The following is a 14886-nucleotide window of genomic DNA, read 5'->3' as shown; positions in this document are numbered from 1 at the left end:
TAGGATAGGACGGGACTGGGAAGGAGGAGATTTAAGTGTGAAAGTTACAAGATGGTGATCAGAGAGGGGAAGATCAGAGGCAAGGAAACTAGAAGGTGAACAGTTGGAGGAGAAGATGAGATCAAGACAGTGACCATTTTGATGAGTGGGGGAGGTGGAGCATAGTTGGAGATTAAAGGACGACGTTAAAGCGAGTAACTTGGAAATATAAGAGTTGGAAGGATCATTAGCAGGAATATTAAAGTCACCAAGGATGAGAGAGGGGGAGGAAGGATCATGGAAGAAGGCAAGCCAGGCGTCAAAGTTCCTAGTAGCCTCTCCTCTTCGGGCTTGGGACTATGTGCAGCTGTTGGGCTCTATGACGGCCACGATGGAAGTAGTGCCCTGGGCCAGGGCTCATATGAGACCACTTCAACACTCTTTGCTGCAGCGCTGGACTCCGATGTCGGAGGATTATGCTGTGCGCCTTCCCTTGGACCCAGCAGTGCGCAAGGCGCTGAGCTGGTGGATGCAGACAGACAAGTTGTCTGCGGGAATGCCTCTGGTGACCCCAGAGTGGATTGTCGTCACGACGGACGCCTCTTTGTCGGGCTGGGGAGCCCACTGCTTGGGAAGGACAGCGCAGGGGCTCTGGTCTCCTGCAGAGGCAAAGTGGTCTATCAACCTCCTGGAACTCAGAGCCATTCGGTTGGCGCTTTTGGAGTTCATCCCGGTACTGGTGTTGAAGCCTGTACGGGTCCTGTCGGACAATGCCACGGCTGTGGCCTATGTCAACCGCCAGGGAGGTACCAAGAGCGCCCCTCTAGCCAAGGAGGCTATGAATCTTTGCCAGTGGGCGGAAGCGAACCTGGAGCAGCTTTCAGCGGCCCACATTGCCGGAGTCATGAATGTCAAGGCGGACTTTCTCAGTCGCCATACCTTGGAGCCCGGAGAGTGGCAGCTATCTGCTCAGGCGTTCTTGGACATCACGAAGCGCTGGGGCCAGCCGAGCCTAGATCTGATGGCGTCATCGGCCAATTGCCAAGTGCCGCGCTTTTTCAGCAGAGGACGGGACCCTCGATCCCTGGGAGTAGATGCTCTTCTCCAACAGTGGCCGACACAAGAGCTTCTCTATGTGTTCCCGCCCTGGCCCATGTTGGGCAGGGTGCTAGACCGGGTGGCAAAGCATCCCGGCAGGGTAATCCTGGTGGGTCCGGATTGGCCCAGACGTCCCTGGTATGCGGACTTGATCAGGCTCTCAGTCGACGATCCTCTGCGGCTGCCAGTGGAGCAGGGCCTGTTACATCAGGGTCCCGTGGTGATGGAGGATCCCTCCCCCTTTGGTCTTACGGCCTGGCTATTGAGCGGCAGCGTCTGAGGAAGAAGGGCTTCTCAGACAAGGTCATCGCCACTATGCTGAGAGCGAGGAAGCGCTCTACTTCTACTGCTTACGCCAGGGTTTGGCGTATCTTTGCAGCGTGGTGTGAAGCAGGCTCACTTTCTCCCTTCACTGCTCCAATTTCTTCAGTGTTGGCATTCCTGCAAGAAGGTCTGGAGAAAGGCCTGTCGCTCAGTTCCCTTAAAGTCCAGGTAGCGGCTCTGGCTTGCTTCAGGGGCCGCCTGAAGGGTGCTTCCCTGGCTTCCCAGCCAGATGTGGTGCGCTTTCTCAAGGGAGTTAATCACCTGCGCCCTCCTCTGCACTCAGTGGTGCCTGCGTGGAATCTCAACCTGGTGCTAAGAGCATTGCAGAAGCCGCCTTTTGAACCCTTGTCGAGGGCATCTCTGAAAGACCTGACGTTGAAAGCAGTCTTTTTGGTGGCTATCACTTCAGCCAGAAGAGTTTCCGAGCTCCAGGCGCTCTCATGTCGAGAGCCTTTTCTGCAGTTCACTGAGGCAGGAGTGACTATTCGCACAGTGCCTTCCTTCCTGCCCAAGATTGTTTCTCGCTTCCATGTGAATCAGCAGCTCTGTCTCCCTTCCTTTCGTAGGGAGGACTACCCAGAGGAGTACTCTGCTCTTAAATATCTGGATGTGAGACGAGTCATCATCAGATACTTGGAAGTGACCAATGATTTCCGGAAATCGGATCATCTGTTTGTCCTGTTTGCAGGTCCTCGTAAGGGTCTGCAGGCTGCTAAGCCTACAGTGGCAAGATGGGTCAAGGAAGCCATTGCAGCGGCTTATGTGGCCGCGGGGAAGGTGCCGCCTATCCAGCTGAAGGCTCACTCCACGAGAGCTCAGGCGGCCTCGATGGCAGAGGCCGGTTCCGTCTCCTTGGAAGAGATATGCAAGGCGGCAACTTGGGCTTCGGCTCATACATTCTCCAAGCATTACCGTTTGACTGTGGCTGCACGGGCGGAGGCCCGGTTTGGAGCTTCAGTGTTGAGGTCAGGGATTTCAATGTCCCGCCCTGGGTGAGTACTGCTTCGGTACATCCCACCAGTCTATGGATTGATCAGCTTGATGATATGGAAAGTAAAATTATGTATCATACCTGATAATTTTCTTTCCATTAATCATAGCTGATCAATCCATAGCCCCTCCCAGATATCTGTACTGTTTTTATTCTGGTTGCATTTCAGGTTCAAGTTTAGTCTTCAGTTACTTCAGAAAGACTTCGTGTTCAAGTTTTTTCACTTGGATTCTTCAAGAGTTGAGACGAGTTTGTGTTACAGTGAGCTGCTGCATTCCTCTCCCCTCCGTTTTACGGGGCTGGATTGAGACTTAAAATTCTGCCGGCACTCCCTCCCGCTTTGTGCGGTTGTAGGGCAGCTTTGTACCCCTCCCGCTTCGGCGGTGTTAGGGTCAGTCAGCTCCTCCCGCGGTTGCGGTTGCAGGATAAGCCAGATCCCCCCGCATCGGCGGGTGTGGTGTCCCTCCCCCGCTCTGCGGGGATGAGCTGTTCGGATTCCCCTCCCCCACTTGTGTGGGGATGAGCTGGGTTAATTCCCCTCCCCCGTTTCGGCGGTGGTGAGCTGGGCAGAGTGTCCCTTTGTGGGTGTAATTCTCTAAGTGCTGAGTCCTGCGGATGGAGCTTTGATATCGACATACTGAGGAGTTTCCGGCAGCACATGACCACATATAGGGAGGCAAAAGTTTGCTCTCTATCTCCACCTGCTGGTAGATGGACACAACCCACCAGTCTATGGATTGATCAGCTATGATTAATGGAAAGAAAATTATCAGGTATGATACATAATTTTACCTTATCACATTGCCCATTTTGTTCGCGTCTCTGAATTCTTTTATCATTTCTGCGTCTACCTGCTCATCCTGGTGAGGCGGACGGTAGTACATTCCTATCACCGTATTTTCCCTTTTATACATGGAATTTCAACCCACAATGATTCAAAGGTGTGATTTGTGTCCTGCTGAATTTGTAATCTATCTGAGTGAAGTGTCTCTTTAATATACAATTCTACCCCTCCACCAGTCTGGTCCACCCTATGACTACGATATACTTTGTACCCCGGTATGACAGTGTCCCACTGGTTATCCTCCTTCCACCAGGTCTCTGTAATGCCTATTATATCCAATTTTTCATTTAGTTCAATATATTACTACTACTACTTAGCATTTCTATAGCGCTACAAGGCGTACGCAGCGCTGCACAAACATAGAAGAGAGACAGTCCCTGCTCAAAGAGCTTACAATCTAATAGGCAAAAAATAAAGTAAGCAAATCAAATCAATTAATGTGTACAGGAAGGAGGAGAGGAGGGTAGGTGGAGGCAAGTGGTTACAAGTGGTTACGAGTCAAAAGCAATGTTAAAGAGGTGGGCTTTCAGTCTAGATTTAAAGGTGGCCAAGGATGGGGCAAGATGTAGGGGTTCAGGAAGTTTATTCCAGGCGTAGGGTGCAGCGAGACAGAAGGCGCGAAGTCTGGAGTTGGCAGTAGTGGAGAAGGGAACAGATAAGAAGGATTTATCCATGGAGCGGAGTGCACAGGAAGGGGTGTAGGGAAGGACGAGTGTGGAGAGATACTGGGGAGCAGCAGAGTGAGTACATTTATAGGTTAGTAGAAGAAGTTTGAACAGGATGCGAAAACGGATAGGGAGCCACTGAAGCGACTTGAGGAGAGGGGTAGTATGAGTAAAGCGACCCTAGCAGAAGACGAGACGGGCAGCAGAGTTTTGAACCGATTGGAGAGGGGAGAGGTGACTAAGTGGGAGGCCAGCAAGAAGCAGATTGCAGTAGTCTAAACGAGAGGTGACAAGGGTGTGGATGAGGGTTTTGGTAGAGTGATCGGAAAGAAAGGGGCGGATTTTACGGATGTTGTAAAGAAAGAAACGACAGGTCTTGGCGATCTGATGGATATGAGCAGAGAAGGAGAGAGAAGAGTCAAAGATGACCCCAAGGTTTCGAGCTGAGGAGACAGGGAGAATGAGAGAGCCATCAATAGAAATAGAAAACGGGGGGAGCGGGGAGGTGGGTTTGGGGGGGAAAATGAGAAGCTCGGTTTTGGTCATGTTTAATTTCAGGTGGCGTTGAGACATCCAGACAGCAATGTCAGACAAAAACGAGAGGTGATAAGGGTGTGGATGAGGGTTTTGGTAGAGTGCTCGGAAAGAAAGGGGCGGATTTTACGGATGTTGTAAAGAAAGAAACGACAGGTCTTGGCGATCTGCTGGATATGAGCAGAGAAGGAGAGAGAAGAGTCAAAGATGACCCCAAGGTTTCGAGCTGAGGAGACAGGGAGAATGAGAGAGCCATCAACAGAAATAGAAAACGGGGGGGAGCGGGGAGGTGAGTTTGGGGGGAAAATGAGAAGCTCGGTTTTGGTCATGTTTAATTTCAGGTGGTGTTGAGACATCCAGACAGCAATGTCAGACAAGCACGCTGAAACTTTGCTTTGGATGCAAGGTGAGATATCAGGGGTAGAAAGGTAGATTTGGGAGTCATCAGCATAGAGATGGTAGGAAAAGCCATGGGATGAGATTAATGAACCAAGGGAATAAGTGTAGATAGAAAAGAGGAGGGGACCAAGAACAGAACCCTGAGGTACACCGACAGGCAGAGGGATAGAAGTAGAAGAGGATCCACCAGAGTGAACACTGAAGGTGCGGAGGGAGAGATAGGAAGAGAACCAGGAAAGGACAGAGCCCTGGAATCCAAGTGAGGACAGGGTATCGAGGAGTATGCTGTGATCGACAGTGTCAAAAGCAGCGGAAAGATCAAGAAGAATGAGGATGGAATAGAGACCTCTGGATTTAGCCAGTAATAGGTCATTGGAGACTTTAGTAAGCACAGTTTCGGTTGAGTGGAGAGGGCGAAAACCAGATTGTAGTGGGTCAAGAATAGCATGTGAGGAGAGAAAATCAATGCAGCGGCGGTGAACAGCACGCTCAAGTAATTTGGAGAGAAAAGGGAGGAGGGAGATGGGTCGGTAATTAGAGGGACAAGTAGGGTCAAGTGAAGGCTTCTTAAGGAGAGGTGTGACCACAGCATGTTTAAAGGCAGTAGGGACAGTTGCAGTGGAAAGTGAGAGGTTGAGAATGTGACAGATAAAAGGAATAAGAGCAGGAGAGATGGCATTAAGAAGGTGGGTGGGAATGGGATCAGAGGAACAGGTGGTACATTTTGAGGAAGAAAGGAGAAGTGTAGTTTCCTCTATAGTAACTTCAGGAAAGGAGGAAAAGGAATGAGGGGAAGGAGAGAGAGGGGAACGGACTAGTGGAGGGAGAGGTGGCGAGGTAGAGAATTCAAGGTTTATCTTTTGAACCTTGTCATGAAAGAATTCAGCAAGGGTCTGAGGAGATAATGAAGGGGGAGTTGGGGGAGGGGGCACCTTGAGGAGAGAGTTCAATGTGATGAAGAGAAGTCGAGGGTTAGAACCAAGAGAGTTGGTCAGTTGGATATAATAATCCTGTTTGGCGCGTAAAAGAGCAGATTGGAAGGAGGTCAGCATGAACTTAAAGTGTAAGAAATCAGCAAGGGCCCGAGATTTTCGCCAGAGGTGTTCTGCGGAGCGGGTACAGGAACGTAGGTAGCGGATATTAGAAGTCAGCCAAGGTTGGGGTTTTGTATGCCTTATAGGGCGGGTCATCAAAGATGCAAGAGTGTCTAAGGCACAGGATAGAGTATTGTTGTAAGAAGAAACAGCCTTGTTGACAGACGTGGATGGTGCCACAGTAGAGAGGAGGTTTGAAACATAGGAGGATAGAGATGAAGGGTCAATATCGTGAAGATTCCTAGATAAATTAGATATGATAGGACGGGACTGGGAGGGAGGAGATTTAAGTGTGAAAGTTATAAGATGGTGATCAGAGAGGGGAAGATCAGAGGCAAGGAAACTAGAGGGTGAACAGTTGGAGGAGAAGATGAGATCAAGACAGTGACCATTTTGATGAGTGGGGGAGGTGGAGCATAGTTGGAGATTAAAGGAGGATGTTAAAGCGAGTAACTTGGAAATATAAGAGTTGGAAGGATCATTAGCAGGAATATTAAAGTCACCAAGGATGAGAGAGGGGGAGGAAGGATCATGGAAGAAGGCAAGCCAGGCATCAAAGTCACTGAGAAAGGATGAAAGGGACTTATCAGGGGGACGATAAATGACCGCTATTCGAAGAGGTAGAGGAGAGAAAAGGCGGATAGAGTGGACTTCAAAGGAGGAAAAACAGTAAGATTGAGGTGGAAGAAGGGGTTAAAATCTGGAGGAGGGAGAGAGAAGTAGTCCAACACCGCCCCCCGCGACCAGCAGGGCGAGGAGTATGTGAAAAAAGATAACCGCCATGGCAGAGGGCTGCGACTGAAGCAGAGTCATCAGGGCAGAGCCAGGTTTCTGTTATGGCGAGCAGATGGAGGTGACGCGAGATAAAGAGGTCCTGGATATAGGGGAGTTTGTTACAGATAGAGCGGGCATTCTATAGGGCACAAGAGAAGGGCAGAGAAGAGAAGGGGAGTAGAGGAATAGAGATGAGGTTAGAGAGGTCGCGGTGAGATCTGTAGAGTTGGGATAGTAGTTGGTGAGGAGGGCCAGGATAGGGATTGATGTCACCGGCTGAGAGTAAGAGAAGGAGTAAAAGAGAGCGGAGGAGAGTAGGAGAGGTGTGGCCACGAAGGCTTCGTCGACCCTCCTCCCCTACCCTCCTCCGCACTCTCTTACTCCTTCTCCTACTTTCCGCAGGTGACGTCAATCCCAATCCAGGTCCCCCTCACCTCTCCTCTCCATATCCACGTAACCAATCCCAGAATGCCTCCAGTCTCATCTCTATTCCCCTTCTCCCCCCCTTCTCGTGTGCCCTATGGAATGCCCACTCAGTACGCAACAAACTCTCCTTCATCCACGATTTATTCATCTCCCGTTCCCTTCAACTGCTCGCTTTAACTGAAACTTGGATAACCCCTAACGACACTGCCTCAATCGCAGCCCTATGCCATGAAGGATATCTTTTCTCCCACACTCCCCGCCCAGATGCACGCGGTGGAGGCGTTGGGTTTCTTCTCTCACCCTCTTGTAGTTTCCAACCCCTCCTCCTGCCACAGTCTCACTGCTTCTTATCCTTTGAAACTCATGCCATCCGTCTATTCTACCCGACACCACTCAGAGTTGCAGTCATCTACCGCCCCCCTGAGAAGCCCCTCTCTTCATTCCTTACTGACTTCGACGCTTGGCTCACCGTCTTTCTTGATCCCTCATCTCCATCCCTCATTCTTGGTGATTTTAACATTCATGTTGACAACCCTTCCAACTCCTATGCTTCTAAATTCCTCACTCTGACATCGTCCTTTAACCTCCAACTATGCTCTACTATCCCTACTCACCGTAATGGCCATTGTCTCGACCTCGTTCTCTTCTCCTCCTGCTCACCCTCCAATTTCTGCACCTCAGTCCTTCCTATCTCAGATCATCACCTAATCACCCTCACACTTCATCACCCTCCCCCTCAACCTCGCCCAACTATAACCAGTGCCTTCAGGAATCTCCAAGCTGTCGACCCCCTACCCTATCCTCTCACATCTCCAATCTCTTCCCTTCCATCTCGTCTTCTGAATCTGTCGACACGGCTGTCTCTACCTACAATGAAATTCTCTCCACTGCTCTGGATACCCTAGCACCATCTGTCTCTCGCCCCACTAAGCGCATTAATCCTCAGCCCTGGTTAACCCCTTGCATCCGTTACCTTCTCTCCTGCACCCGATCTGCTGAACGACTCTGGAGGAAATCTCGCACCCTGTCAGACTTCACCCATTACAAATTCATGCTATCCTCCTTCCAGTCCTCCCTATTCCTTGCCAAACAGGAATATTATTCTCAATTAACCAATTCTCTTGGCTTCAACCCTCGTCGCTTCTTCGCCACCCTCAACTCCCTACTTAAAGTGCCCTCCGCTCCCACCCCCCCACCCCCTCACTCTCTCCTCAAACACTTGCTGACTACTTCCGCGATAAAGTGCAGAAAATAAACCTTGAATTCACTTCCAGGCCTTCTCCTCCCTGTGACTTCTTAACCCACTCCCTCAACCAAACTAACCTGGCCTCCTTCTCCTCCTTCCCTGAGATCACCGAAGAGGAAACAGCTCGCCTTCTTTCTTCCTCTAAGTGCACCACCTGTTCCTCTGATCCCATTCCCACCAATCTGCTTACCAACATCTCTCCTACAGTTAACCCCTCAATCTGTCACATCCTCAACCTCTCTCTCTCCACTGCTACTGTCCCTGACACCTTCAAGCACACTGTAGTCACACCACTTCTCAAAAAACCATCACTTGACCCCACCTGTCCCTCCAACTACCGCCCCATCTCTCTCCTACCCTTCCTCTCCAAATTACTTGAACGCGCTGTCCACAGCCGCTGCCTTGATTTCCTCTCCTCTCAGGCTGTCCTCGATCCGCTTCAATCCGGCTTTCGCCCACTACACTCGACAGAAACAGCACTCTCTAAAGTCTGCAATGACCTGTTCCTTGCCAAATCCAAAGGTCACTACTCCATCCTCATCCTCCTCGACCTATCTGCCGCCTTTGACACCGTCAATCATAATTTACTTCTTGACACACTGTCCTCATTCGGGTTCCAGAGCTCCGTCCTCTCCTGGTTCTCTTCGTATCTTTCCCAACGCACCTTCAGAGTATTTTCTAATGGCTCTTCTTCCACCCCCGTTCTGCTGTCTGTTGGGGTTCCTCAAGGATCTGTCCTTGGACCGCTTCTTTTCTCGATATACACCTCTTCCCTGGGCTCGCTGATCTCATCACATGGTTTCCAGTACCATCTCTATGCTGATGACACCCAGCTTTACCTCTCCACTCCCGACATCACAGTCAAAACCCAGGCCAAAGTTTCGGCCTGCCTCTCAGACATCGCTGCCTGGATGTCCAACCGGCATCTGAAACTGAACATGGCAAAGACTGAGCTCCTTGTCTTTCCACCCAAACCCTCTTCTCCTCTTCCCCCACTTTCCGTCTCTGTTGACAACGCCCTCATCCTCCCCGTCTCTTCAGCCCGCAATCTCGGAGTCATTTTCGACTCCTCCCTCTCCTTCTCTGCCCATATCCAGCAGACAGCTAAGACCTGTTGCTTCTTCCTCTTTAATATTAGCAAAATTCGCCCATTCCTCTCTGAACAGACCACCCGAACCCTCGTCCACTCGCTCGTTACCTCTCGTCTTGACTATTGCAACCTTCTCCTCGCTGGCCTCCCGCTTAGCCACCTATCCCCCCTTCAATCTGTCCAAAATTCCGCCGCACGTCTTATCTACCGCATGAACCGATACTCTCATATCACCCCTCTCCTCAAGTCGCTTCACTGGCTCCAGATCCGCTACCGTATACAGTTCAAGCTTCTCCTATTGACCTTCAAGTGCACTCAATCTGCAGCCCCCCATTACCTCTCTACCCTCCTCTCCCCGTATGTTCCCACCCGTAACCTCCGCTCTCATGACAAATCACTCCTATCTGTACCCTTCTCCACCACCGCTAACTCCAGACTCCGCCCCTTCTGCCTCGCATCACCTTATGCCTGGAACAGACTTCCTGAGCCCATACGCCATGCGCCCTCCCTGCCCATTTTGAAGTCCTTACTCAAAGCCCATCTCTTCTCCCTTGCTTTTGGTGCCTAACCACCTTCCCCATTCATGATACCTACACTGACTACATAGTTTGTTACCTTTAGATTGTAAGCTCTCTTGAGCAGGGACCGTCCTTCCCCATGTTTAAACTTGTACAGCGCTGCGTAACCCTGGCAGCGCTATAGAAATGCTAAGTAGTAGTAGTAGTAGAAGGCGTCGAAGGCGAGAGGTATTTAGGTGGAATGGGGAAGGCAAAATGGAGGGAAGAAAGAGACGGAGATTAAAAGCCAAGAGGGAGAAAGAGGGTAGGAGAGAAGGTGAGGTGATGAAGTTAATGGATGGGCAGTGAGTTCCTGTAGGGGAGAGAGGTAGGGGTGAGGGAAAAGATTAGGAAGGGACAGGGCTAGGAAGAGAATGTGAATAGGGGCCATAAATGACTGAGGTACTTTAGCAACTGGAAAGAAGATGGCACCTAGAGCGGAGGCCCTGAGTGGATCGGAGATGACTTGGGTGTCACCCCGGAGAAGGCTGTAAGGATATGCAGATGAGCTGCAAGTCCTCCACAGCACCTGAAAGGCAGCCAGTGGTAGATCTGGGCACCTCTCAGCTGAGGAAAGGCTTACCAGGGGTTAGGCCGAAGCCAGCATTCCTTCCTCTGAGGGTCGCCTGATCCTAGCCAAAAGGCACCTGGAAACTCTGAGCACTTGGAGCGAGGGCCCTGGGAAGATCGGGGTGGACCTGGAGTCACCCCGGATACACCTGTGAGGAAATGCAGAAGGGCTGCAAGTCCTCCACAGCACCTGGTGGGAGCGCTGGGCACCTAGAGCGGAGGCCCTGAGTGGATCGGAGTGGACTTGGGTGTCACCCCGGAGAAGGCTGTAAGGATATGCAGATGAGCTGCAAGTCCTCCACAGCACTTGAAAGGCAGCCGGTGGTAGAGCTGGGCACCTCTCAGCTGAGGAAAGGCTTTCCAGGGGTTAGGCCGAAGCCAGCATTCCTCCCCCTGAGGGTCGCCTGATCCAATATATTCCAACTCTCCCATCTTATTTCTTAGACTCCTAGCATTTGCATATAGACATTTCAGGGTATGTTTGTTGTTCCTATTTGCATGATGCTTAGTACCTGACACTATTGATTTGCCATTTTTTTTCTGATCTTTAGTTGTATTTAAGGGCACCTGGCCTACCACGGTCTGTTGTGGACAACCCGCAAAGGGCTTCTGTGGTATCTTTTAAGAAAGGTTTGCCTGGGCATAGCCAATGAATATCTTTAGTTTTGTGGCAAAAATCCAAATTAGGGACTAGATAATGTTGAGGATCATCTTGTTGGTAAGCAACGTATTTTGGAGTCTCAACACGAAGGTACAAGTTATCATGCCAAGTTCCCACATTCAAAACTTGTTTGAGCTGATACACATTCTCAGGTACAATAAAGGGTAACTGTAAGAGAAAGGCAATTTCCATACGTTCCATATTGAGCATTAATGGGAGGGCCGTCCCTAAATGAAATGCAGTCTGAATTTGGAAGGGTTCAATTGGTAGACGAGTAATTTTAGCAAAAGCATCCCTATTAACTTCAGAGGGGACCAAATAAGTAGGTATGTTACCTAGCATAAGGTTACTAACACTTGTATCTAATTCCCTAAACAAATCTTGCATAAGGTCTTTAACAGGGTGGATAAATAGACGCTGATCATTCAAAACACCTTTAATTATAGACAAATCTACCGTGTTTATCTCAATCTGGCGAGTATGCAAATTAACAAGGGTAACAGTATCTGCTGTAGTTTTACCCCGGGCAATAAGCTGGTCCTGTTGGGATTGTAATTTGTCTTCTACATTCTTCAAATCTGGTTCAAAGGCTTTTACGGTCTCTTGCAGCTGATGTACAGAAATGGCATTAGCAACAGACATGGATGCCCCAAATAGTGAGCCAATAGCGGAAAAGATCAGACCACCCACAATGCCCACAAAACGTTTAGACCTAGCATTCTTGGGTTGGACAGGTTGAACCATTACTTTCTCTAACTGGGCCAAAATGTTCTTAACTTGACCTCTGGCATACTGCATGTAATTGAAAAACCAGGTTTGAGTGGAAGGAGACTTTCCTAACATAGTCAAATTAAAATGTCTCAAAATAACGTGCATGGGGTCAAGTGAAACAACCACTTTCTGAGTAACAATCTGTGACTGAGAGATCAGGAAGCCAGGGGTATCTTGTAGGACGACTCCCGACATCGGACCAGGTTCAATCATCTTGGACAAGGATCCCATCAGTAGGGTGGTCAGGAACACAGTAATCCAGGTTCTTTTCTGCATCTGCAAAACAAGATAAACAGAACTGTTGTCCGGTTAGTACAGTTCAAGTCATCAATACACACATCCGGAACAGAATGACTGGGGTGACATGGTCTCAGCTGATTGATGTGGACCCATTTAAGGTTATCTTCACCTTGAGAATTTTTTTCAGAGGCGAATTTGATAAGCCACAGGTGAAGCTTTTTTCACTATAGGGAAAGGACCATGCCAACTGGGCAGAAATGTCTTCTCTTTTACCTTGTTTCTGGCAAAATTGAAATAGAATACCTTGTCACCAATTTGGTACTCTTTGGAGGTAGTCCCTTGATCGTAGTAGGCTTTTCTACCTCTAGCACTACTTTCCAAGTTCTTTTGGGCAAGGCCAAAGGCAAAGGCACTTTGCAAATGTTGACGCAAATGGGTGACATACTCATGAGTGGAAGTAGCACTGGACAAGTTCATATCATTAGTCCTGTAAAGCAAATGAATGAGTAACATCATTTCCCTACCTGTCATCATCTCAAAAGGTGACACTCCTATGGACCGGTGGCCATGAGGACCAAGGGTAACTTCATGTCCCAATCCTTACCTGAGGATGACACGTACTTCTTCAGAATGGTGATGATGGTACGATTAGCTCTTTCCACTTGTCCTGAGGACTGAGGTCAGTAGGCAATGTGCAATTTACTCTTCACGCCTAGCATCTTCCACATGTGTTGGATTACTTCTGCCGTAAACTGAGATCCTTGGTTGGAATCCACTCTCATGGGCAGACCCCAACGACTGAACACATGATTCAGTAGCAAGGTAGCCGTAGTTTCGGCCATGCAATTGGGTGCTGGTAGACACTCCACCCACTTGGTGAACAGGCAGGTGACAGTCAACATGTACTTGTTGCCTCGGGTGGATCGAACCACAGGTCCAACCCAATCGATCTGAATATCTGACCAGGGCATAGCAATACCCTTCTTCCTAAGTGGTGCTCGTTGTGATGGAGAAGATGGCTGGAAACGACAACAGGTCAGGCAACCTCGCATATACAGCTGCACATCCTACCGCATGTGGGGCCAATAAGCCACTTGCTTCAAGGTCTCATAGGTGATGCCTTCACCTCTATGTCCTGCACATGGTTCATCATGGGCATGTTGCAACATGATGCCCCGATATGCCTGCAGTACAACCCATTGTTCAATGCCATGCTTACTCATCCGAATAAGCAGGTCCTGACGGATCTTGAACTTCTCTCTGGATGTATAGAGTATCCTCAGTTCTTTGGCTTGACATTCCTCTTCGGTCAATGGATGTTCTTGCGGATTCTGGATGTACTCATAAAATTGTCCAACCACTGGATCAGATTTCTGAGCCATTACAAGATCAAATGATGGGGCTTCACTGTACCACTGGAACATGGGAGTCTCATTCGACTGTTTTGTTTGCCGTCGGGTGACAGCATGAACTGCCAATGTTTCAGACTCTGAGAACTGCCATAATTCTCCGGTGAGCGCACCTCCCATGGCGAGTTGGTCTGCTAAGTCGTTCCCTATCTTGTTAGGACTATCAACTTTGGCATGACCCTTAACCTTCTTCCAATAGATGGTCATGTCATGGTCCCATACCAGTTGATCTAAGGCCAGAATCAAACTTCCATGGTGTACCGGTTTTCCTTTCGAGTTTAGCATGTTGTTCTGCTTCCAGTTGGGTAGATGAGAGACAAAGTTCTGTCTCACATAGTCTGAATCCGTGCAGATGACTAATTCCCTTCTGAACAGCCGAATGTACCGCCACCAAGGCTACAACTATCTGAGCATACTGGTTTGTCTGTGAACTCAAGCTGTGCTTCAAAGTCTCTTCAGGAATGGCTGGATTCCATACCACTCCCACACCTGCAACCAACTCACGGTCTGTGTCATGGCGATAGGTACAACCATCCACATAGACCTTAGGCATTGTATCACAGATCTTCTCATCATACAGATGGTGCAGATGAGGGATGGTGCAGATGAGGTTCTTTCTCCTGTGGGGGGACACCTGTTTCAGAAATACCTGCAAGGGAATCATGTCCTGCACAGTCATGCGGGTCAGCCATACCTTGGACTACTACATTACGACGTTTCTGAGCATACCTTACCTCTAAAGGCCATCCTTGGAGAGCCAGTGTCCAGGAGACTAGCCTGCTGTTGGACACCCGACCGGATTTGATTCGGTCGCTCCCCAGGAAACTGACAGTTTGATGACACGTTTCCACGATTAGCTTCTCACCTTGGATGTAACTCCTGAAATGTTGCAGAGTCCATACAGTGGTCCACAAGGCTTTCTCACAGTCTGAATATTTCTTCTCCACATCAGATAGGCCTTTGCTGGCATAGGCCACAACCCTTTTATCAGAATCATATTTCTGATACAAGACCGCACTCATGGAGTGACTGAAGTATCCCAAGTCAATACAGAACTCACGACCCCCCTCAGGGTATGCGAGGCACGGAAAGCAGCTTAGCTGCTCCTTCAGCTCCTGCATAGCAGATTCCTGCTCTGGACCCCACGTCCAGGGTACATCCTTCTTCAATAACTTGACCAATGGTCTGGTGATCTCCGCATACTCATTTATGAA

This window comes from Microcaecilia unicolor, chromosome 2 (genome assembly GCF_901765095.1).
Source record: "Microcaecilia unicolor chromosome 2, aMicUni1.1, whole genome shotgun sequence".
NCBI classification, from domain to species: domain Eukaryota; kingdom Metazoa; phylum Chordata; class Amphibia; order Gymnophiona; family Siphonopidae; genus Microcaecilia; species Microcaecilia unicolor.
This window is presented reverse-complemented; position numbering follows the sequence as displayed.